The sequence below is a fragment of the Motacilla alba genome, chromosome 9, assembly GCF_015832195.1.
Source record: "Motacilla alba alba isolate MOTALB_02 chromosome 9, Motacilla_alba_V1.0_pri, whole genome shotgun sequence".
Lineage (NCBI taxonomy): Eukaryota > Metazoa > Chordata > Aves > Passeriformes > Motacillidae > Motacilla > Motacilla alba.
The window spans coordinates 19,586,163-19,611,915 of record NC_052024.1 but is presented as its reverse complement, the minus strand read 5'-3'; the positions used below and the strand labels follow the sequence as shown (position 1 = coordinate 19,611,915).

Here is a 25,753-nt window from a genome sequence, read left to right as displayed (position 1 = left end):
ACCTGGGAAATAGATTGTTGGAGCCCTGCTGAAGTTGATGGTGAGCCACATTCTGACCTGAACTAAACCAGAATTTAGCCCAAGTAGTTTTATTGACATCAACAAAAAATATGTGCCTGGTTCCTTGGTCAGCTGCCAACAGAAATAGTTGCATGTTAGGAAAATAAGGAAGTAAGATTTATTCAAATTATTTTTAATTTCATATAGCTTTCCTATTTATTTCCATTTTTTTCTTTCATAGAACTGTAAATTTTTTTCTGATAACACAAAATAAGATTTATCAGTGTGTATTTCATTACTTATTGTATGTATTTATTTCTTTTCTTTATTGATGTCTGTTTAAAGAGGTTAGGACTTTGCAAGCCCCACCATCTTGGCTGGCAATTAAGCTAACATATACTCTATGAGCTTTTCATGTCTTTTCCATTATGGAATATTTTGGTTTGAGCTAAGAGTTTCTTACTCAGTTTTGGCAAGCAACTACAAGAACAGGTCTTGACATGAATAGCTTGTACAATTTTACAGTTAAATTATCAGTATAAGTCAGACTAACATGAGAAAAGTAACATAAGTGAGTAATGAGGTAAATAAACAGAAGAAATATAGTGTCAATAAGCATGCTTTACAACTAAAGGAATTTAAGCCAATATATTTCAGAGTGAAAGAATGTGATGCACAGTTGGCAAACTCTCTCTGAGACTATAATGAAGAGTCATAATGAAATACTTGTCTCTCTTACTACTAAGAAATAATATATGGCTTACTCTGTGGGCTGGTGGAGGACAGATCAGCTCCCTGACATGCTGCATTAACTGGGACATACAAAATCCTTCTCTATACTTATCTTTTCCCTTGCTTATTTATTTTTAATGCTCCTGGACATGGATTGTCAACATGTCTGCCTGCAGACGCCACGTTTCTGTATAACCTTAAAAGGATTCATGTAATCCAAATAAGCTTGGGGGGTGTGTTTTGTAAACACATGACAAATGCCTTTATTGATAGACTTGTAGTCTGGCTTCTGGACACAGCTGATATAAAATATACAGTACATGTTGAAAAGAACGTTTTAATTGGTATATCTAAACTCTTTATTTGACTGCAAAAATGTTTACCTCATCTACCAGTTTTGTGTTGACTTTCTTATTTAAGTGTTTTCATTAGGTGTATCTATTAACTCATCTTCATGTACAGGAGCATTTCTGATCTTCTGTAGGATGTGACAGGGGTGTTACGCAGTTATTTAAAACAATGCAGAGTTACTACATCAAGTGTAACCCCAGGTTTAGTGCAGGCCAAGCTGGTTTACATCACTCTCAGGTATTACTTGGCTTTCTAGTACATGACTGCAGGCTGCTAAGCAGGAGCACTGTGAGGCAGTTTCATATGAAGGAACAAGATCCTTCAGAATTACAAATCCCATTACCCTGCTGGCCTCTGGCCTGACCCCCCTGTACCAAGCCACAAGTTACAGACATGTTAAAACTAGGTCAAAACAATGTCAGAACAGAATAATTCACTGCACAAAGTGTGTCCTGGTTCTAGGGAATGTGAGGACACACTACAGACCAGGAAGGGTGGCTAAATTGACCTCTGTGCTTTTGAAAGTTATTCTGGTCCCAGACAGTGAGGATGAAGCACTCAGCGGATTATGAGGTTCAATCTGTTTTATTTCTTCTCACAGGATATTGCATATTTTTTACTCTGTGATTCTTATGAATTTATCAGAAGTGCCTGTGGATGGTGCTGCAATTAAAAGCCTCTGCTCCAGGGAGTTTACAGAAATAGAACAGAGGACACAGCAAGAGTGTGTGCTCCATAAACAGAGCACACAACAGTGCCAGACAGGTACAGTGATTACAAAAGAGGTGATCCACAACTGAACCTCATGGGTATCATCCATGAACCTCAAAGGTATCATCCCTGCCTCATTTTTGGTCTAGCAATGAGCTGGTTAATTCTATCTTTCACTTATAGAACCTACAAATGTTCATTTCAAGGGGCTATGCAAGCTTGTGTTATAATATATTAACTAATGATCCGTGGAAAAGACAAGGCATCCATCCTTCTGGAGCAAGTCACTCCATGCTTTTGTACCTTGGCCTTCCCATCTGTAGAATCTAAAGAATGACTCTGAGCTTCCTTTGTAAAATGCCTGAAAGATGCAGAGAAGGAGGAGGATGCCACACTTCTGCAGTGTCAGCACAGATGCCCTGGTACACAAGTCACTGCTGTGGTACATGAGAAATGAAAAATTTGATTTCAGCTCATTGCCCTTCCAGCATGTGCTGGCAGTGACAGTCCTGGCAGGGCCATCACAATCCCTGTCTCACTGGCAAAGGATGGAAATGGAGGGGCTGAACCAGCTCTGGGATTTACTGCTGACAGAAATGTGGAGCTTAGATGTACTTCTGGCTTTATGCAGATCTTCAGGGCTGTGGTGAATTACATGGACACTTCAATTGCAGACTGATTTAGAGCTTATGCTTTTGGTGCTATTTTTAGCCTAATAGGTTCATGACTGAGCCTTGTATCTATAAAGACAATTCAAGTAATAATAATAGTAATGAGCTGTAGATATCAGTGTTTTTACAGCATACTGGCTGCACAACCCCTTGGTACTTGAAAACAAAAATGCTTTTGAAATAAAACCCACTACACCTTTAGTCCAGGACAATTCCCAGATCACAGATTGTCCATCTCTTTCATTTTTAGTATGCCCTCAATGTCAATTACCTTTTTAGTTTACTGTTTTTCCCCCAGAAAAACAGAGTTGACATTAAGCTGTGTTCTAAAAGAACAAGCTGATCTGAATGTTAAATTAATACATATCTATGCATGCACATATATCTATTTTCACTGCAAGGCACATATTTCAAATGTATCAAAAGATTTTGTCATTTATGTATGAAAATTAATTCATAAATCTTTTTTGTATTTACAGCAGCCCTGGCAGAGTTTATCAAAAATGAGCTGCCTTACAGAACTATCAATGGATTAATAAAAAGAATCTGATCTAATATTCATGGCACGGGAGACAAATGTAAACGGTCAGGCAACTTCATCTTTTTATTCTTGGAGAAATGTTGTTTTTTTCATAACTTTTCCTTGTAGGTTTTGTTTTCTCATTTCATAACTGCTTTAACAAAAGAACCGTGCCATCAATTTTGCTAGATTGCATTATTCATGTGGAGGTAACACACACCAAATTCAGTGCACAAAGGAAAGAAATACAAAAGAACATTCTATATTATTATTCATACAAACCCAAGAAAACTTCCAAAATCATGCTGTCCTATTATATTTATGACCCAATAATATTCAGCTGTGTAGTTCTTCATGTCCAAACACGTCTTGCTGCCCTGTTGCTCAGAGGAAATCTTGGTATCTATTTGTTTATCCTGATTACCTTTACAACTTGATTTTGCTCTGAGACCCAGGCAGCCAGTAACTAATTTGGGGAAAGGATCATTCTTACTCTCAGGTCTGTGACCTGAGCTGCTGATTGTAGTGGAAGCTATTAGCCTATTCCAGAGGAATGTGAAAATGAAATCTTTTGTTAGGATTGCACTCAAGCTGGACTCTCCAGACACTTTTTGAAGGCCATTTTTGTGCTGATGGTAGTAACTTTGGGGTGATCTTGGAATGAGGTTCCCTGTGCTTCTCCTAGAAGCAGGTCTGCCTGATCTGAAGAGTCTGCTCAGCTCCCTGCTCTTATTTGCCTGTCAGCCTGCTGGGACTTGGCTTAGTGGTGAACCCAGCAGTGCTGGGTTAATGATTGGCCTCAATGACCTTAAATGACCTTTCCCAACCTTCACCTTTCTTTTTCAAAATCTTCCTTAATTATATTTCTGAGAAACCTCCCAATCTCACCTAGCTGGGTGCTTGGAAATTTATTGAAATCTTTGTTTGACTACTGCATAATTCACAAGAAGATGCTTAAGAATTTCTGGGCCAGATTCTCTTCTGGTGGAAAAGGATGTGGGTGGCAGGCAGGCAGCTCCACTGCACAGGGTCTCCTGCCCCAGAGAGGCCATCTCAGAGTCACTGCTGCTGTTGGACTATGGGAAATGCAGCACTGAGCTTTTTGGTCTGCTCAGGTGGTGTTACCTTGCATTCAAAAGCAATTAGAGTCCTCAGTATTGCACACATACCATTTACTTGCTTTCTAATTTAGTACTATACTGAGGACAAATTACTTTCCAACAGAAAATGTCAATGGTTTCATAGCAACCAGAGGTACCTGAGAGCTTTCCTTTCATGTTAAATCCCATTATAAGGGCATCAAGCCTGGTGCTTTATGCCTCGTGTTGGTGTGAGAGACTGACTGCTGCATCCAAGCAGCAGAGCCAGTCCCTGGAATCTGCTCCTTGCACATGCTAGAACCAAAATCCAAGAGGCCACCATCTTGTTCTGTCAGAAGTTGGGTGCTTTATTTTAATTAACTTCAACAATTGCTTCAACAGACAGAAGGTTGTTTTAAATGGGTTTCATCATCAGATCTTTTATTTTGTGGAATGGCTTGATTTCATGCTCAGAAACTGTGAAATGAGAAGTTACTGCAAAAAAAATCTGTCAATATTAACTACCTTCCAGCTGCTTCCCTTCTGAAACCAAATGGTGACCAATGCTGCAGTCTGATCCAACACAGACTATTGGAGAGGCAAAAATAATCTGATTTTTGTTTCTTTTGGTTATCAAATGCATTGTGCCCTGTAGACTGTTTTTGCCATGAACTGAGCAAAGACTCTCTGCATGGGTTTTAAACTGGGATTCTCCTGGGGAAAAGCCAGCTCCTGCTTGAGCAGCCTTACCCTGGGGCTGTGCAGTGGTGCAGAAGGCAGGGAAGGCAGAAAGAGATGGGAAACCATTGCACTGTGAGATGGTGACAGGTGATTCCTTTTGTTCCTACAGTACCTGGGATGCACAATGACACAAGGTTATATCTGCCTCAGCTATTGCCTCAAGACAAACATTAATTTTCAGTGATTTCTCCAGTTTTATAGTTCACTCTCCAAGTGCTGTGTGCAGGTTGCTCGGCCTCATTAGGCCCAGCATCATGTGAAGTTGTATTTTTCTCCCCAGAAAAAGGAGTGCATTTGGAGACTTGTCCCTGAGCAGGTGCAGAAGTTCATCTCAGCACCAAAATGCTCTGCAAATATGCAAGCAGCAAAAACATAGGAGCTTGAAAATGCTTTATTTTGGTGGCATACATACTTTTTTCTCAGCTCTCAATGCAAATTAACTGTTTAGTTCAAGTTTTATTGACTGGCTGTTACAGTACTGAGGAAGTTTTGGGGTCAATTAAATGAAAAAAAAAAAAAGGGACTGACTTCTGGCTTTGCTTCTTTGGTCAAAAATGAGTTATGGGCTCAATAAATCAGAACATAAAGTAAGAAATTTGTCTTTGTTGGGCTTTGTATGTGGAAAGAAATGAGCTTCAGCTGATGTGGGATTTGGTAAAATTAAATATGCCTGCTGGGAAAAGCTGTTATTGGATATTATAAGAAAAGATTGATTTCAAAAAGCTCAGACTGTTGTATGAACAATCACTGAAATCAGTATTTTTATACAGCAAAGGCATAAAAATTCCAATGAAACAATGAGTCACAGTTTGTTCACAGAAACAGGATTCCAAAGTACCTTGAGAAGAACGAGGCAGGTGCCCCAGGGTTGGCATAGTGATGAGCTTTCCTCTTACTGTACACCTGAACAAATGAGCACACTAAATGTGCACATTGCTCAGCATGGCTGCACCTTCTGTTGCCTTTTCAGCCATCTTTTTCAGTGCTAATTTTGTGAACATGATTTTATTTTCCTAAATGAAAAGCATATTTCATACCGTATCTGGACTCTTCCGAAAACTTTAATTTCCTTACCTCCAGCTTTACACAGCTTATAAAAGATAATTGAGCTGCATTTGAGTAGACCCTGTCCACTTGGATGTGCAGAAAACCATTTTCCCCAAATAAAGCACCTCACAGCAGACTGGCTGTGTTGTCATGTTGTTTGAACTTTGATTGTGTTCTGAATAATCCTGAAATGACCCCTATTTTTTTATTTTTTTTGTATAATCTGAGTCAGCTTTGGGGAGATACTCGTTTGCTTCCACTTAATTGTGTTGTTGGCCATGCGAGGGGTAAAACCAAGCATTTCAGCCTTTGGCAGCTGTGCTTGGCTAGAAGTGCAGTTATAGGTTATAAAAGTAGACTAAGGATCTTTTAAAAATGTTTTATATGTCATGTTTGTATGTCACACATCACTTCCTTTTTTATAAGCTCAGAATTATACTTGTGGACTGTGACTCATAATCCATAAGAAATATATATAGATATTTAAGATTTCTAACAGAAATGAAGCATGACAGTTGCAGAACTAAAGCTGATTCTTGTAAGAATAATAAATCCATGGAAATCATAGAAACACAGATCATTGCACAGATAGAGACCAATATAACAAACCAACAAGCATAAGGATGCCCAAGGAGAAAAGTGATTATGAAAAATAACAAAGAACTTATGCTAGCCCAAATCTGTAAGAAAGAGAACAAAAGAAAGTAAGTATGAAAATTGACTTGAATATTGGTAATTTGGCAGAAAAAGCAATTCCCTCAGGCAGCTGTCCATCTGGTGCCCAGTTTGTGTCACACAAACCAAGGTCATCTTAACAAATGTGTAACATATTCAGGGCTAACAAGATTTGTAACCTGCATTGTTTGTTACGTTTCTATGATGTTCATTTCATTGACTGTATTCCATTAAAATTAAGCTGTGATTTCATAAGCTTCGGAATTTGTTCTGCTTCTACGAATTCCCCACCTTCCCTCCCAGTAATTTTGTATTTTAACCATTTATGGCAGGAAAAGCTGAACTGTTCATATTTCTACAGAGTCTTAGGAAATGATAATTCATTGTCAGTACTGTGACCACCTCCAAAGTCTGCATTAGGCTGTTGGGAAGCAGGGTATTTATTTGGTCATCCCTTCAGCTTTTGAGATATTAGAAAATACCATTATTACCATAATATCAAAAGCAAAACCAAGGCTCTGTCATAGCCATAATATGTTCAACTGAGTTATCTTTCTCCTCCTCCCTTTCTAGATCATTCCAAGGTATGATTTGTTGAAAATGTATGCATGCTTTTCATGTAAGGAGGCAATGCTTTTTTTCCAGTGCTATGGAAAAAAAATTGTAATGTGTGGGTTGCTTATACAGCTCACTCTGCAGGTTGGTCTATTGGGCTCTAAATCTGACCTATTATTTTTTCTTCCTTCAGTACATTGGCTTGCATTTAATGCCTCATCTCTTTTCCCTCATGATTTCCATGGCAAAATTTGCTCAGTTTTCATTATGGTAAAAATTCCTTTAAGGTTATGGATAAAAACAGAATTTAAAGTAGTATGGTGATATTAAAGTCTCTAACTGTTACAGATGAATAGCAGATTATTGGGAATGTTCCTGCTATCTGTGCTGCAGGGAAAAAAATAATAAAAGGATATGTAGAAAGTAGAGGCACAAGAAGGTTTTGGAGGGCAGAGAAAATGCTTTCCAGTGGGAGATTTCTGTTGAGCTTATAAAAAAAAGAAAGTTAAGCCTGTATAAACACCTTTCTGTGAAGAAAACATGAAATACTACAGGATTCTTTAATCTACCAAAGAAACATATAGCAAGAACCAGTAGCTGGGAGCTAAAGCAGAGCAATTTCAAATTAGAAATAAAGCACTGCTGTTTTCTCTCTGTTTCACAGAGATGGTAATTAAACTTTGGGGCAGGATAAGTTGCAGTAGAAAATGGTAGGCATCATCTCTGGAGACTTTCAAATACAGTCTATATACTTTCTGAAAGTTATTTTTTGCCTGAACACAAGTAATGGGGGGCTCAATATCGGAGGTAATTGGATGGAACATAAGTATCTGAAACAAAAACTCAGTGTAGATGAACTAATCTCTTCTCCTGGCCTTAAATGTATGAAAATATACATTACATTACTGCAGTGTGTTTGTTTCCTACACCTAATTGGTTTTCTTTCAAGGCTCAAAAATCTTTAGTCACTGCAGCTTGCATCACTAACCTTTAAGAATTCAAAACAATGCTCTTTACTCTTGCTGAATTGTCACATACTATATGTCTCTAAATCCATCTGAATGTGCAATTTTCAACTCCTGATTAGCACCAGGAGCCCAGTCAAGGATGACAGAACAGCATCCAATTCTGTTGATCTCTACTGCAATTACAACAGTCAAAAGCTGCATGAGGGCCATCCTACAGCTTAAGTCTTTCCAGGAAAAACTGCTTGAAAACCTGGTATATCACAGGGGTTATTGATGGGAATAGGGTGATTGATAGGAAATTTTAAAAAAACCCAAACCTTTCTAAGATGAATTACAGCACAAATGTGTAACCCACACAGAAAGCACTGACTTCAGTGTCAATTTCTGTGGACAAATTCCCCACAAGTCACTGGCTAGAAAGTGCCACCAGACATTTGCAACAGTTCCAATCCCAGAGCAAGATGCTTTCTTGTTTCCAAGGACACGGTGCATATATTGATTTAAATTTTCCCTATTCTCCCTGAGCAAGTCAGAAATTGCACTGAGTTGGATGTGTGACACTGAGAGTGTTCAGACAAATTGGTGGGGTGGGGTTAAGCCATACACTGTCTGTGTCCAAAATGCCCTATCAAGGAACTCGGGGGATTATTTTCTGAGGAGTGTCAGCTACTGTTGCAGTGCTGATTTAATACAAAAACATGTGTACCTACTCTGCCCTAATCCCCATTCTTCCTTCTTATGCCTTGCTGCATTTTCCTCCATCAGCTCTTCCTACCAGAATGTGATTCCACTCTTTCAAACACCTTTTGGCTTGATTCACTTTGTCCCATGGAGTATTTATCTTCTTCCTATTTCTGATTGTCACTGATGCCCTTCCTCCTAGAAGATATATTCATCTATTCATATATTCACTATTTCTTCAGATTTTATTTATATCAGGTCGGTAGAAAAATATAATAAATTGCTGTGACTCATGAGTGCTCACAGGAATAAATTGTCCAAGACTTTTAATAAAATTATGCTGTCTTCTAAGCCAGGGTCTTTGTAAACAAAGGCATTACACCAGAATAAAACTTTCCTGTCTAAGCTCTGATGACAGGTCTTGAGGGGGCCATGCTTTGGTTACTCCAAAATTGAACATGGATAGATCATTGGCAATTGGCTTTTCCCAAACCCTGACTGTCTGTTAGGAAGTTTTCGTGGTCAGGGCTGCTATCAGCCCTAACTCCATGCACTCATTGCTCCTGACCCAGATTTTGTCCCACTCAGGACAAAGTGAAGAAGAGGGAACTCCCACAGTGGTGTCTTACTTCCATGAAACACTTCCCCTTGAAAAGTAGAGCTGAAAAAAAAAATCAATCAATCAATCCTGGCTAATCTAAACCTTCAATCCCAAACCAGTCTGTTTTGTGGGTGTGAGCTGCCAGCTGGTGGGACTGCTGAAGTTCAGAACAAGTGTCCTCAGGTCCCAGCTGTTTTACATGTTTGAATTAGGGGAAAGATAGTTCACCTGAGAGTGCAGCTAATTTTTTTAAACTCTTTATTAATTTGAATCCTAACTCACACATCTTGTTGTCAATTGAATGCATTATCTCCTTTTTCCACCACATGCTATTATATCGGTACTTCTTGGGTAAGAAATTGTCTCTATTAGCATTTCTGTCATGCAGAACAAGCATTCTGTCAGTGTTGGCAGCTCTTTTTTACTACAGGTCTCAAATGTGAATTGAATTTTATATAAATTTCATGCTGTGACTTAAATTATCTCCCTTGAAGAATGACTACCTGTAACACTCCTTTTAGTGGAGAGTCCTCAAAGAATCCCAACTACGGGACTTGGTAGCGGAGTTAAAAATCAAGAAGCAGGCTTTAGGTGAAAGAACATTTTATCCAAAGCATTTGTCACAGTAATTTCAGCTGTTTCCATCGTAAGGAGGAAGGCTAGCTATGATTTTTTAGAGTTCCAGGTATTTCTGATGTTCTGCATTACTAAATATCAGTTCCCAGGTGTGAAACTTGGCGCTAAGTTGTTAAATCCTTCTGCTTTTGAAAGCTGCTTCAAAATATCCTTCAAATGTAAGGAAGGATAATTTTGGAAATCCAATCAGCAACACATATGGTGTGCTGACTGTATTTCTTGTATCTCACATGCCTGCAGAAGACATGGGAGAAGCCCAGGGGAATCTTACATGGATTGTTAGTGCTGCCCAGGATTTCCCTCACAGAGAATAGGCGGGTCACCCTTCCATAGTTCTGTTCCCTGAAATCCCTCTTTTGAAAATTACCAAAGACCAATATCTTCTGTCTCCTCCTTCCTTTAGAGGAGGGAAACTGGAAAAGCAGTTGCAGGTGTGTGCGCTAGGAAATGATAGCTAGGAGCACTTTGCAAAACGTTTTTTAAAAAGCTTTTATCATGTTAACTGGTACAGCACCCAGCGCAGAGTTGCAATCATGTTCCCTGTTAAAGAGAATTGACTTAATTCATTTTCGTGTTGTGACCTGCAACAGTTTAATTTACCTGAGAGCATTCTTCCTGTCAATGCAGGCTGGATGGAAACATGATAACTTCAGGTTATGTTAAGTGTCTGATTTGTGATGCAGTTTACCTCTGCAATGACTGCACTGTTCAAATTAATTAATACCAGATCATTATCTTTAGATGGCAGGCAGATGTTGAGGTTATGGTGTTTGTGAACCTTACGCCTGTCTTTTTTTTCTGTACAGATAACCAGCAGTTGCTATATAAATTGGAGAGCCAAGGTCTAGGCCTTCTGGCAGTCAATTGGTTTTGTAATTATCTTAGTAATAGTTCTCAATTATTATTCAGTAAAGGTCGTCTTTTCTCTGCTAATGGGTCACGGCACCCCCTGGGGATCCAGAGATGGGCCAGTTCTCCTTTTTATCATGTAAATGACTTGCCATCTGTGTGCCACCCAGGGTCATCTAAGGCAGTTCTGAAAACACTGATTATTAATATCAAAGCTGCAGATTCTGACAGGATTGTAGAATTGGTTTAAAATATTTTTAAAGATGGGCTGTGTTTCCTGAAATTTTCAAGACTCTATTAAATGTCGTGGACAACTTAGTGGCAATTGTCTTCAAGTAATACAATGATTAAAAATGTAAACTTTTATTTTAACTAGTGGCAATTTTAGTTAACAAACCCTGATACCCTTTTTTCCAGCCCATGCCTGCCTTTGTGTCCCATCGTATTTACTTCTGCTATGTGATTGCCTGGGGGAAGTTAAATTACCAACCACAGTTATTACACTTGCACAAAACTTCTTTATTCCCTTCTCTAGATCATGTTTACATTGCAGGCTGTGCTGAAAGTGAATAAAATGAAAAAGTCATCATTTGTTTCTACTCTGTTGTAATAACCATGCTGTAATTGGTGCTGTTTCATATAAAATTACCATATAAATTGTGCCATCCAAAGCTGCAACAGAAAGAGCAAGAGTATTTACAATAAATGGCAAATCCTTGTTAATTATTGATAGCCTAATAAACACAGCATTATAATTCAGTCTTATTATTCATTATTAATAATAACTCTTATTTACTATTCATTGTGTAAGGATCAATTATGATTAACTGTTCTAAAAATGAATGGTCCACATGCATGTTTCTATTTTCAGGGCCTTTTCCGTTGAGGGAAAGGCTTTCTGTATTAAAATGCTCTGTCCAACAGGACAGAATATTGCTGTACCCAAAGAGCTTTACAGGCACCAGTGTCCTGATCCTGGTGACTGTGAAAAGCTGCTCTGAGCTCTGTCAGAGGCAGTTAAGGATTTTGTTTCTTTGGAGGTCATTACTTGGCCCAAAAGTGGTTGACTTTTGGCCTAGGAAGTTCTTAGCCATCTGGGCATACAGCAGTTTACCTTTAATAGTAATGAAGCTTTGCTGTACTGCTTAGTAATTCCAGGGACTTCTTTTTAAAATAAACTCTGCCAAGAATTCATTGAGGCATCGTCATAAATCTTGGTGGTTTCAAAGCTGAATTCTTCTGGGGAAGGAGGCTGAATTCCAGGCATTACAATGACAGTGTGTCCTTGTGTGGATCTGCAAGGTGACCATCAGGTGTCATGTGAATGAACATGTCTTCTCCAGAAATGATCAATTTATTGAGCCTTTGGCCTCATAATTCTTATTATGTAGATGCAACCAGCCCTGTCTTTCTAGACTGCATTGTCAGAATCAAGGCAATGGTGTTGGTAGTGTCACTGCTGGCTGTAGGAAGGGCAGGACTAGAAGTATTGACAGCCAGCACTACTCCCTTTTCCTACCAGGCTTTTGATTTTCTGACCTCTCTTCCAAGCCTAAAGCAACTGGTAATTGTCACTAAGAAATAGTACTAGAGAATATGGATTTCTTACAATGCAGGCCAAATGCCTTCCTTCTTTGTTTCAGTTTTTATGCTTCTGACCAGAGTTTGGCTGGTGTTTTGCTTTGTCACTCATTTCAGGGTTTTGATGCACAGCTAACTCCACCATATCTCCTGTTAGATGTTAAATGCTGCAAGTTCCATGGGATGCACTGAGACAAGAGGTCACTGCCCACCAGTGCTCCTGGGGTGTGCTCTAAGTGTGCCACACATGGAAGTGCCTTGGAGTTTTCACAGTACATGAATATGGGGCAGGAGGATAATCACTGCATGCCAAGGTGAGGCCTTCCTTCAGATCTGACTGGATTTCACACTGATTTGTCAGTGGGAGTTTGAAGTGCACTGTCTGCAGGCAGCATTCTTGAGTTATCCGGAGTTTCTTGGCACAGAGGAGTTTCTGCATATGCAGTTTTTGTTTGACAAGGGTTCTTCACTGTCTTTCCCCCAACTGCCCACTTCAGAATTCAAAATATCTGTAAAATGCTCTGTATTTTTCCATGGTGTGCCAGTTCCCACCAGCTGTGATTTCCCAATACAGTGATGCACTATAAGGCAGCCAACTGACTTGTAAAAGGATATGAGTTTGTGTGCCAAGGAGAATTTAGCATAATATTTCAACTGCAAATATAATACACAGTTTCAAAGAAGGAAGAGAAGAAATTCAAAACATATAAATATGATATGTATAAACATTTTTTATTTTGTTTCAAGTAATGTCTTATTCTGCTGTGTGTATGGCATCTGAGACACACTGAACATTTTTAGCACATAAGAAATAATTCACTTAGTTTATGGACACAAAGCAGTGTATAAACCATGTAGCTCAATAAACACTTTGTTTCCAATTCTTATGTGCATTACTCTCTGACATATCTGGAATTATTCCAGAAATTCATATCAAGATAAGTCCTGCCAGCAGAATGAAGTTGCAGCAGAAGCCTTGGGTAACTCATGGCACCTTTGCCAGCAGTGCAGGAGTGTGCTTTAACACCACGCCTGTGCCTCACGTTCACACCTCTCCTCAAGCTGTGCAAGGCCATACCAAAGTGTCACTGCTTAACCACTGCTCCCACTGCCCAGGGGAGGTGTCTCACAGGCTGGGCTGCACAAGTCACACCTTCATACTGAGGTGTTGACACATCTCAAATAAGAGCAGAATTTGCTCTCTCTTCAGCTGGTCAGTGGCCCTTTGCATGGCGTTTTTAGGCAGCTCTCCCAGCTCCTCGTGAGGTAATTAAATATTGATCTTGCCCCTTTTACAGATGGAAATGCTCATGCTGTGCTTTAAGAAAGGATCGCTTTTTCCTGGTGTCATGGTTCAACCCCAGCCAGCAGTTCAGCTTCACAGATCTGCTGCTCGCTGCTCCCCAGCGGGACTGAGGAGAGAACCAGGAAAGCGACAGGCAGAAAACACGTGGGTCGAGATAAAGACACTTCAGTAGGGAAAATAATAGCACACAGTGCAAAGCAAAGCATGGATGTCATTGCCCACTTCCCATGTCCAGGCAGGTGTGCAGCCATCCCCAGGAAAGCCAGGCTCCATCACCCCTGGGGGTGGCTTGGGGAGACAAACCATCCCTCTGCACGTGCCCCTTGCTGCTTCTCCCCCAGCTGAGCAACACCCCTTTGGGGATGGGACACCCTCAGGTCACTTGGGGTCAGCCCAAATCCCTGTGCCCTAGCCCCCTTGCTGCTGGAGGGGATGAGGAGCAGAAAAGGCTCTGACAGTGTAAGTTCTGCTCAGCCACAACTAAAACATCCCTGTGCTATCAACACTTTCCAAACCACAGCCCCATGTTAGCTCTATGAGGAAAAATAGCTCCAGCCCAGGCAAAAGCAGCACACAGTCTGTTACTCCAGTTGATATCATTTTCTAATTAAAGTATAATTAATGTATAATGCAGTAGAAATACTAGGTAGGAGTGAAATTGTGACCATCTACTGTTATTGAAAATGTTCTATGAACCCCATTATGCCATTGTGGAATTATTCTCTAAATGTCAGTGATGTGAGGAACACAAACAAGAAGTCGCTGTTATTAGACATGCTTCCATTATGCAGCCTAACTGAGAGCAATATTGTGTTTAAGAATAAGCAGGGAACTAAAATATGAGGGATTTTGATCACAGAGAAATCAGTTTTACCCTGTGCTGTAAATATTACTGAGGCAGCAGCATGCCTGCTTTTCAGAAGCCAGAAAATGAACAAAACGAAGGGAGGAATATCATGAATCGTAATTTGCTGCAAATGCAAGCTATTCAATGCATTTAGTCTTTTCTTTTTTAATTTTTTTCTTTGTTTTGTTTTGTTTTTAGGTAAGGTAATATACATATTTTGATCACTTTGCTGGAACCTCAAAACATGGAAATACAGCACCAATGAGACTTGAAAGCTCCATCAAATGCCTGCTGAAAAGTGTCTGGTGCTGGCACAACTGCAAGAGCTTTTGCTATTTTTTCAACCAACATTTGCAGCATTTCCCACCTAGTGCAGGAAATGGTGGCTGCTTGCATAATCATATATTTAAGGCTTAGAAGAGCCAACTTTGAAGTTAGCCCAACTGTTGGTGTTTACAGAGGAGTGAGTGTGTCAGGAGAGAAGCTGCCTGTTCATCAGCTTGCTGTGGCAAATCTGCCTTTGAATTCAGCAAGACAAGAGTTAAACTCTCACTCCCCTTGCAGCTGAAATACAGCTGTGGAGCAGTGCACATCCTCCACCTTGCCTTTTGTGTATGGTATCATTATCAGATTCATTATGATAACTCTTGCATATAAGTATTGTACTTACCCGAGGGCAACCTGGGAGATTTTACCTTTGCAAGCCCCATTTTGTTCTTCTGTAATAAAACTCTACACACAGAACATAGGGTGGCACCAGGCAAACATCAAAATGTCTAATATTTAGTAGATAAAGGATGAAGACTGTGATGTACTCTTGCAGAGAAATGAAGACTGGTAGAATGAAGACAACTAAAGCCAAATACATATTTATTTGGCAATTTAATGACTAGATAGTCAATGAATATTTTCTTATTTATCAGATTAAACAAAAATTAGTCTTCATAAAAAGGGAGTGAGACAAAGGTTTTTCTTTAATTTTGCATTCCCACTTAAGGTTTTCATATGAGCAGATTTTGATAACCTGGGAATACAGAACTGTGTAATCTGTGGGAAAATAACAGCACCAAGGAAGTTATATTTTAGTTTTTTACAACAGAGATATGTTCAATAACCAGGTCAGCTTTCCTAGGAGAAAAGAAAACAAATAAACCCAGCCTCCCACCAGAACTTAATTTGATGCAGATGAATGAAACGTCAGCAGACTTTTGACCCTAAGTGAAAAGGGGAACAATGAAAGGCAGGTTTCTTTTTGTTGGGAGATAATTTTTTGTTGTTTTATGCTTCTAAGATTTGAAGCCTGCCTGAAAAAATTTGGAACTCAAATATAGGTCTTTGTTTTTAAAATTTTGTTTTTCATTTATATGAACACAGGAAGCTTGGGAATATCTCATTTTATTGCTTTTGTGATTATAGAAAAGGAAAACCTGTAACTTTATGTGCTGTATTCCTGTGCCATATACTAGATTAATAGCAGCAGAAGATCATTATCCAGGCTAAATTTTAACCCATTCTCAGTGCAGTCCTTTGGGCCTGTCTCCCTGGGGACTCTCCTATAATATATAGCATTCATTTGAGTCTAAACCTCTCATTTTTATGGTGTTATCTTCCTGAACCATGAGCTGTAGAGTGCTGAATACCAAACATTGTTCAGTACACCCTGATGTGAAATATTTCCCTCTCTGGTAGCTGTGCCACATAGGTGTTCAAAAAAGGCATGGATGAGGTGCTCAGGCAAATGGTTCAGTGGTGGACCTGGTCCTGTAAGGTTGGTAACTGGACTTGATGACCTTAGGGGTCTTTTCCAAGCTTAATGATTCTTCTCTGTAACCCACACATGCCCCTTCCCAGGAAACTGAGTACAAAAGCTGTGCTTTTCCAGCCCCTGGGTGCCTGTGTCTCTACTCATCCCTCTCTTCCCAGCTGGAGTGGCTTTCCCTGGGTGAGCTGTCAAGGAGAGTGTGGTCCCCAAATGGCTGCTCTGCTCTCACTTCAGCACAAGGACAGCCACCCCACCCCTGTGGGTCCCACGTGTTGGGGGAAACCAGGGAGGTCACAGAGAATGTGGAGTTAGAGGCAGGTGAGAGCTGGAGCTGCAATGGCAAGAGCTGTGCTAGAGGGGGGCCAGGAGCTGGAGGGAGTGGAAAAACATAGAGGGGGTGTTTTATTCTGAAAGCCCAGTTACTGCACGTGCAGAAGGTATCACAACACTGGGATGTGCTCTGGTGTATTTTCTAATTTTCATAGTGGGAAGGAGTCAAACTAATCCCTGTTCAGTGCTGGCAGGGTGGAAGTGCCTCCAGCAGCCAGTGCAAGGCACTGAGGATGGAAACAGCAAAAAGCCTTAAAATGCTCATCTAACCCTGCAATGAGCTCACCCACTGCCCCAAGCCTTTCTAGGAAGGCAGGTACACCCAGCACTTGGCACGTTGGATGCCATGGCTGGCTGCACTCGCTGGGAGAGCTTCATAACACTGACAAATGGCCTGGGGGGTCTCCTTAACCAAGAGCAAGAATGATAGCAGAGCTAATGTACACTCCCCAACACTCTGCGCTGTATTTTGGGGTTTTCAGTGGTGTAGCCAAAGTGTAAAAATGGATGCAGGGCTTTTAAAGCTTCCCAATAAAGAGAAAACATTGTTTGAAGCCATGGAAGCTGCATATCCACTGGCACAGCAACAAATGCAGTTTGCTTCTCCAGTAGTGCCCTCAAGTACCTTTAGATATTCATATATAAAATTGTAAGTACATAACCTGCTGTAAAAAGCTACAGCAGTGCCCTTGGCAAGCTTCCCTGGCCTGTGGAGGGTAATTACATGTGGAACACAAACACAGCTCCAAAACTGACCTCAGTAGATGTCCAGCTTTTTCTCACACAGATGCAGTGAGGTCTGTCCATTTTAATAAGAGTATTTGTTGCATCTTGATGGAGAATTTTGACTTTGTGACCTAATCAGAGCTCACTAGGCAAAAAAAAGAAAAAAAATGAAGCTACTTTTCCAATCAATTCCAAGAAGGATTTAAATCCATACACAACCCTGCCAGCCTCCAATTCCAGACTGCTGTTGGAGGTGAGTAAACCAGAAGGATCAGCTTGTTCTGGATGGAAATGTGTCTACAGCAAAGGCCAGCTTGGAAATACAGCTTTGTGTTCTAGCCAAAAATCAGACAGAAATGGTCACAGCTGAAATGTTACATCAGGCCCTGGTAACTGCTCACAGCAAACCACACAATTGCTTAGGAAGGCATGACTTCAAATCTGTTCTTTTCAGGTAAAATTATGAATGCTCCTGTGTCATTCTCATGAGTGCCATGGCTCCCACAGGTATCATATATAAAAAGGAAAAAAAAAAGAAACATCTGCATTTTTTAGTATGCTTTCAAAATGTTTTGAGATAATTTTGTGATTGGGGGTTTTTGGGCATTTGCCTATGCTTTTAATGGAATTATGAGATTTATGCTGTTAGATCACCCTCTTTGTCTATCCAAATCAAATGGCTAATGCTAAGCTAGTCAGAAATGTTTATTAGAAATGGCTTGTGCTAGAATTATGAGTTCCCAGTTTTTTTTCTGGAAATATAGAAGTTCTGATAAAAGCTTTAAAGCAGCTAGATTGCTGCTGTCCAGAAAGATTTTACTAAGGAGTTTATAAGAGAAGATTATTGAGAAGAGCAAAAACAGGTCCAACAAATAATCAACTCAGGTCTGGAGGAATGAGATTCAAGTAGCATTTCTGCAGACAGAGTTTTGGCACATAGGCAGAGAAAGAAAATACAATTATAAATTACAAAAATTACTGGCTAAGAAAGTGAGCAATTTGATACAGTTTTACTGTTTAAACATTGAGGTGCAATATTTGCAGTTAAACATTTATATAGATGAAAGCTGTGTGTATATTTCTGTACGAATGGTGAAGGTGACCCTGATTTAGTTCATTAAAAAAAAAAAAAAAAAAGGAAACATTTAAATATGTAAATCATAAATGAGCTAAGTTTAGGGAGGGTTATCAAAAATGTCTGTTATCTTTGAACATGAACATATGCTCACTATGCTAATTCTGTAGGATCCTTAGATCAAATGCTGGCATATTTCAGTGGTTTGCATTGCTTTAAATTTTGACTTCAGATTTCATAATTTTCTTTATTTTAAGGTTATATTAAGGGTTCTTTTTGTTCCAGCCACCAAATGCCAAATTAAGAAAAACCATCTGAAGGAAGAAATTTTCCTGTGTTCCTCTGTTAGCCTTGAGATGTTGCATCTTGCTGGACACTGCACTGAAGACAGTCCAGAAGAATATGAGATGAGAACCTGACCCCTCCATAATTCATAAGTAAATTTAATGTCTTACAGAGGATAAACTTTATTTATTTTTTTCTTAGAAATGCCTGCCTTTTAAATTGTTAAGATCAGAGCCCCAAATTTTTAAACAGACTGGTGGCTCAAGGTTGCTTGTCTCTATATGTACTTGAAGTTTTGTTTTAAGAGATGATATTTGCCACAAAAGAAAACCATGATTTCATGTATGGAAACAAATTGCTCAGTTCCTGATTGTCCAAGAAACTTTCCTGCAGGTTTCTCCCTGAAAACTTACAGAAACAGACTTTTTGATACAATGAGGGGATGAAGTGTGACTGCTGTTTTATAAATCTCGTTACCAGTTTTAGTTTTTTCTTTAAGCTGAAGATGATAGCAGTTTATATTTTCATTTCAACATGACCCAGAAAACATTTTACTAATAATTTAAGCTCTTGCATCTCTGTTTTTTGTGCCCCCCAAGAGCTCTTTCATTAAGGTGTAAATATGTCCCTAAAATAATGAAAGTGCCATTATCACCCTTTCATTCATTTAGGTGCCCAGGAAGGGAACTGCAAAGACATTTAACTAAAAGCATATTTTTAGTATAAAGAGATAACATTAACAGAAGGATCTCTGCAGATCATTAGTCTGGTTGTTCTCTAATGTGCTCTCCCTTGAATTTTATTTACCAGAATACAGTGTGAGATAAATGGCAGACCCATTTGGGAAGAGGCACTGGAAGTTTTCACTCATTGCTCACCTCTCTCTCTTGGCACTGGGCTGATCCACGGAGTGAGTATTCATTAAATCCTTTTCTCCAAGCTGAGCAGCAGCCCTGTCTGTGTCCTGTATGGCTGAATCCCAGCAGAGGAGAACAGGTCACGTAGCGTTAAGTGATATTGTAAAACTGCTGCCTCGTGCTTGAAGAATAAAAACCACAGGAGGTTCTACGTGTTGTAACATGAATCCTCAAATTCTTTATTTTTTACAGAGTAGGCAGCTGGGGGTTTTTTTAGCCTCATCCACACTCTGTTCCCACATGGCTCTTGGAATGTTCCGCAATACCTCCAATGATACATTGTGGGAACTGGTGAAAAGCCTGGAACAATGTTGTGAAAAGATATCAAAATATTTAATTTAAGAAAAAATGTTCTGACTCTTCATATTTTTTCAGATGATGGTATTTTGACCTTTTGGAAGAAAAGGTCTGAAATGCTTGCTCTTTGAATAAAATGACAAATAGGGATTTTATGTGTGTAAGTATCCATTGCTTTCCTAGGTAAACTGTCCTGCTGGCTGCCTATCTGTGATATACTCCTTTGAATTTGAGTTTTTTAGCATTAGCTTCTCGCCATCGCATGAAATTAAGCAATATTCCACCCTTTATACCAACCATAAAAATGAACGTTAGTCTCAAAATTTTACGAGAGGAGTTTGCAAAATCAGCCAGGCTGCTGGTTATTGTGGCAGTGTTTCAGATCTTAAAGCATTTACAATGATTTTGCTATCAGAGACAATGGCTATCAGGAGTTGTGGTGACGTGTGGCCTTGTAGGGCAGGCTTGTCACCAGCCCATGTGCAAACAAACAAAAAAAAAATCCAAACAAGCTTCAGCATCTCCAGTTAAAAAAACTCAACTCTGGTGTTTTGTTGTCCTCTAAAACAATTTGGCAAAGCCTCTCTAGCAGAGGGTTGGGTTTTTTCAGTCAACTGAGAGCCAGCCAATGTTCTTTGACTCAGGTTTACTCCAATACTGGGGGCTTTAAGAACATAAAGAGAGCTGAGGGAGATTTGTGGGAAATGACTTGGCATTTTTCCATTAGTGCTAATAGGATTAGAAAAGTGATGAATTGTCACTGGAGGTTTTGATATCTCCTAATAAAGAAGACAATCTGCAAGCAATACTTGCAACCAGCTGCTGCTATTTATGGTGCAAGTCTGTTTGGCTGGCAGAGCTGTTTGATTTCCAGCACTCGGAACCTCCACCACCTTCTTTCCAGGCTGAGCCACCCAGGTTTGCCATCCTGCCTGGGTCCAGCAGCTGCTTTGCAGGAGTCAGAGAAGCTGCAGGAGCCACAAAGTTGGGATGGATGTCCACTTTTAATAAGAAGGGAAAAAAAAGCAGGAAGGAGGATTGTCACAGGTTTTTAGTCTTGAATGCTTTTTAAACTGATCAAGCTGTTTGGGTAGGTGACACCTGTCCAGGTGATTGTCCCCTAGCTGAGGTGTCTGTGATGATGAGAGGGTTCAGTTGTGTTATTTTATTGGCTCTGAATACAGCATATACAACTTTGCCTCTGGTTTACTCATGATGTAACACTTATATAATTAACTAAATAATGTGGCTGCATGTCCAAAGTTTTTAAAAGTTTCTCACAAAACCAGAATTTAATGAGATTGTAATGATTTTTGTTGTCATATTTTGTTCATCATAAAAGATCTGATGAGAAGGAGGAGATTTATAGTTTTCACTGTCTGTGAGAAAGAAGTAAACTAATGTACATATACTTGGACAAAACCTTTTGAATTAGATCTTTCTTGATTAAAATAGAAATATCTAGCATATTAAATCCCTGACATTTATGAAAATAAGCATAGTATATTGAATTTTCTTGACCCAATGCCACTGTGGAACATGTTTCAAAATATTCAAAGCATTTTATTAGAAAACTTTTTAAGACATTCCAAGTTTTATTTTAATTTTAAGCTAACTAGGTAATAGTGTTTGCAGAGATAAGTATCCTATGAAATGAATGATTTTGAGGTTTTAATAATAAAGATAGGTTATTTCATATATTACCTCACAGCAGTGTGAGACTGGGAAATTTCCTTCCATTTATTCCTTATTTTTAAAAAGTGATGTGAATAGGGTGATGTTAAAGAAGTCAGAGAATTACTTCTAATAACAGAGTGTGTTATTATTCAGTGGAAGTGCCAAGAAAATAGGTTTCCTCACAAAAAAAAAAAAAAAAGAACGAAACAGTAAACAGAGGGCATTTAAAAACATTTGTCTGTGGACAATCAGCTGGTTTTGGTGTTTAAACTGCACTGACAGTCCTTGTTCAAATAACAAAGGGTGAATGTTTAGACATCACCTAACCTATTGAAATAAATTGGAAATACCCTATAAAGACACAAAAGAGTTGGCATTTTATGTTGCTCACACTCCCTTAACACCAGGGAGTGTGTCCTGGTATGAGTCCATCCTTTGATAAAGACAGAACACAAAAAATTCAGAAAGCAACTCAGATTAAGAGAATAATTTAAAGACATTTATAGCCCATTTTCACTGCCACATTGTGCCAGAAGAGCAAAGCAGCAGAAGTGATATATAGATCATTGATTTTTATCCCTTTCAGAGCAGCCCTTCTTAGTATTTTTAATGAAACATTAAATGATTGTAATGTAAACTGTAACAGAATGGCATAGTTTTATACTTTCTTAATTGGATGCTAATATCCATGTCAGTATTTGCATGAAAAATGGTGTACTAAGCCAAAATATCAAGGTTTTTAAAACTCATAATCATTCTTCTGCTGATACCATCTGTCAGCTTAATCTTCACCTCCCAGAATTCAACGAAGAGGGTGCCTTCAGGGGAAGGAAAAGAAAAAAAAAATACAGTTCTGAAAGTACAGTAAATTGAGTTAAAACTATGGGCCTGAAATCCCATTTGATTATATAGGGATTATTAGTTATTAATTGTCAAAGTTGGAAAATAATTAAGAATTGGGGCACTGTCAGTCATCCTCCCTGAAGGAGCTGTGGGACTCTCTGGGGAAGGGGTGGAGAGGGGATGGAGAAGGAAGGGATGGGCAAGGGATGGGCAAGGGATGGAGATGGGATGCAGATGGGATGGAAAAAGGAAGAGATGAAGATGGAAGGGATGGAAAGGGGATGGAGAGGGGATGGAGAGGGGATGGAGAGGGGATGGAGAGCAGTGCAGATGCATGGCTGGTGCAGCAAACCCCTGAGGTGGAGTCACAGAGCTGCCTCTGAGAGCACCTGGAGCAGCTGGAATTCCCTCTCCAGCAGGGAAAGTCTGTGTCCCCTCTGCCCTGAGTAGAGAGCTGTGTGTGCTCCTGCTGTGTGTAGCTGAGCTCTGAGTGCTCCTGCTTCATTCTTCACAGAGCTCAGAAGGGCTTGGATTGGAGGGGACCTTAAAGATCACCTCATTCCCAGCCCCTGCCATGGGCAGGGGTCTCACCCACTAAATCAAGTTGCTCAGAGCCCCACCCAGCCTGGTCTTGATTCTCCTCTGATCTTATCACTTTTGCAGCCCCCCTGCACATGCACAACCTGCACAGGGCTGTTGTTTAGGACAAGTCACCTTGTGCTTGTCATTTCTAGGGCAGACATCCCTCAGTGCACCATCAGACTGCCACTAAGGAAGCCAAGTCCTCAGAAAAAAAAGGGAGGAGGGGAGCTGGAGAGCCCATCACCTACTGCAGCCTACTCGGGAAGCAAAACATTTGTGCAAAGCAAGCACACATCTCCTGGAAGATTATCCCAAATCTCTGCAACCCTGCAGGGGCTGCTGGCCAATGTTTTCCTGACAAAAGTAAGAGGGTGCAGGTTCAAACCTCTCCAGCTGTTAGCAAATCCTCGGACACACAGCTGCTTTACCACCCTAGAGAAATTCCAAAGGCGGTGTTCTTTCAATGTGTTGCTGCTGGAATTTCAGAGACAAGCAGCATTGTCTGCAGAGCAGCTGCACCTCCAGAGTGCTCAGGTAACCCTGACAGCACAGGTGGCACCTGGCTCCTCTCCCTGCCGGGGATGCTCTGCACAGAGCAGAGCAGGGGGTGCTGGGCTCTGTGCCAGAGCCCTTCATGAACACAGTGCCCTCTGTGAGCCCAGCATGCCCCCTCCACCTCCCTCATGCAAAAAGGATCTGCTCCACACACTCAAGGACAGATTCACAAGCAAGCCCATGTGCAATAAGTGGAAATACAAGTAGGATTTTTTTCCAAAGTGCCAATCTAAAAAAAAAAAATAAAAAATCAAATAAATAGATTTTATTTCACATCTTTCATATACTTTAAATCAGTATGAGCACTGAAAAAATATACAAACCATTTAAAAATTATTATTTTTAACAAAAAAGAAATTTAAGTGTTTAAATTTTGAAATGCTTTTCATTTTTTTCTTCCTTTTTTTTTTTTAAATTTTCTTTTTCTTTTCTCCCCAGGGAATACTTGCAGCTTTTCATACTGCTTTGAACAGCTGCAGAAAGGAAAAGGAAGAAGTAAAAATTTGACCTACTGATAGCTACTCTGCTGCCCTGCTAAGAACCTGCTGCTCTGGCCTTGCTTGCTCACAAAGATGTGCCACAAAAATTACAAAAAATTAAAGCAGAATGTAAGAAGAGTGTGGCACATTGACAGCAGGTGGTGTTTACTGGAGTGTCCAAGGCAGCACCTGGAGAACCTTGGCTTCAGGTTTTCCAGCTGGGATATGGAAAAATCTTATTTTGACATAGAAAATCAAAATTGTTCCAGCAAAATTTTCTTCCAGCCTCTGGAATAAATGAGCACCCATGGCCCTCTCCAGCTCCTAACAGGGAAGAAAATATCAGAGAGGATCAGAGCTATAGCATCAGACAAGGTTTTTTTCATTAATACTATTTTCGTAATGTCCAAAATAAAATGAAGCATGTGGTTTGCTGAACAGGGTGGGCAAGCTGGCATAAGGAGAAATACTGTTAGGTTCTGACTTGCAAAGTGGTCTTTTTTTTTTGTCCCAGGATCTAGTTAATGTGTGATAAATCTTTGTACAGAACAGCTTGCAAATTTGAGGTTTCATGAGGTTTTTGTAGGATGTGCGTACATAAGTACACATACATCTATATTTATCTATTTATATAAAGGACATTGTACTTTCATTGTACTTTTTACTTTGTACTGTACATTTAACTGGCTCCCCACATTTCATATGAATTTTCTGAATTATTTGTCCTATGTTTGCTTATCTGTGATTCCAGAATGACTTGAACTGATCCTACTGAGCAAATTTCCCAGAATCAGAGTCCTCAGATTGGCATGCTGATAAGTTAATAGCAGAAGACTCTTTCAGAATACTTTAAAAAATTGGATCCCTATTTTTCTTTTCTCTTTCTTCCTCCCCGCCCTTTATTCAGAAGCAATTGCAGATTACCAGAGGGAGGGGAGTGTTTCACATATTTCCTTGTAAGTTGTTTTAAACCTCAAGTAGTTTATCCTACTTCCATTTATTATTACAAGACAGAGTCTAAAGTACACAGAGACACAACACATATTCATTTAGCAGTGGCAGATTGACAAGGGTTTCTAAAGAGTATTAGACTCTGTTCAGTCAGTGCCATTCTCCAGGTCTTTCTTTGGTCCATTGTGGGGAATCTGAATGAGGAATTAAACTCCCCTATCAGATAATAATCAGTCATTCTGATGAGAGAGAATTTCCATAATTTATCTACCAAGGTGAAATTCCACACAGGGCAGAGGAGCAGCCAGAGGCAGGGAAACCACTTCAGCTGGCATGAGTCTATTGAGGCCTCAGACAACACAAAGGCTCCAGGTTGCTCCTGCCAAAGAGGCTTTTTTACTGCAAGACATGGAATCACCTCCCTTCTGGAGAAGTTAATTGTGGTTATACCAAAGGCCAAATTAATTTCATCATCGGCTTACAAATCAAAGTTGGGTCAATAAGGACCTACATACTACTTCAAATAACAAAATCCCTTAGAAGGGGAGGAATTATTTGCCCTGCCTTTGAAGTATTTCTCTTGGGAAAGGAAATGGAGAAGGGCAGAAAATGACACCACCATCTATTTTATAAATTCTAAGTGTCTTTTCACATTCATAAACCTTTAAGCCAGAGCTTCTTGGCTTTTCATGGTTTTTCAAAGGTGATTTGAAACTGTTTTTT

At 39.7% G+C, this 25,753-nt stretch overlaps 1 long non-coding RNA gene across 1 annotated transcript; it reads left to right on the top strand.

Annotated features, from left to right (window-relative positions):
- Nucleotides 1–18,740: 18,740 nt before the first annotated feature.
- On the top strand, nucleotides 18,741–24,807 carry LOC119704740. Its single transcript, XR_005258030.1, has 3 exons — nucleotides 18,741–18,881; nucleotides 19,540–19,639; nucleotides 24,039–24,807. It is a non-coding gene; the product is annotated as an uncharacterized LOC119704740 (long non-coding RNA).
- Nucleotides 24,808–25,753: the final 946 nt, after the last annotated feature.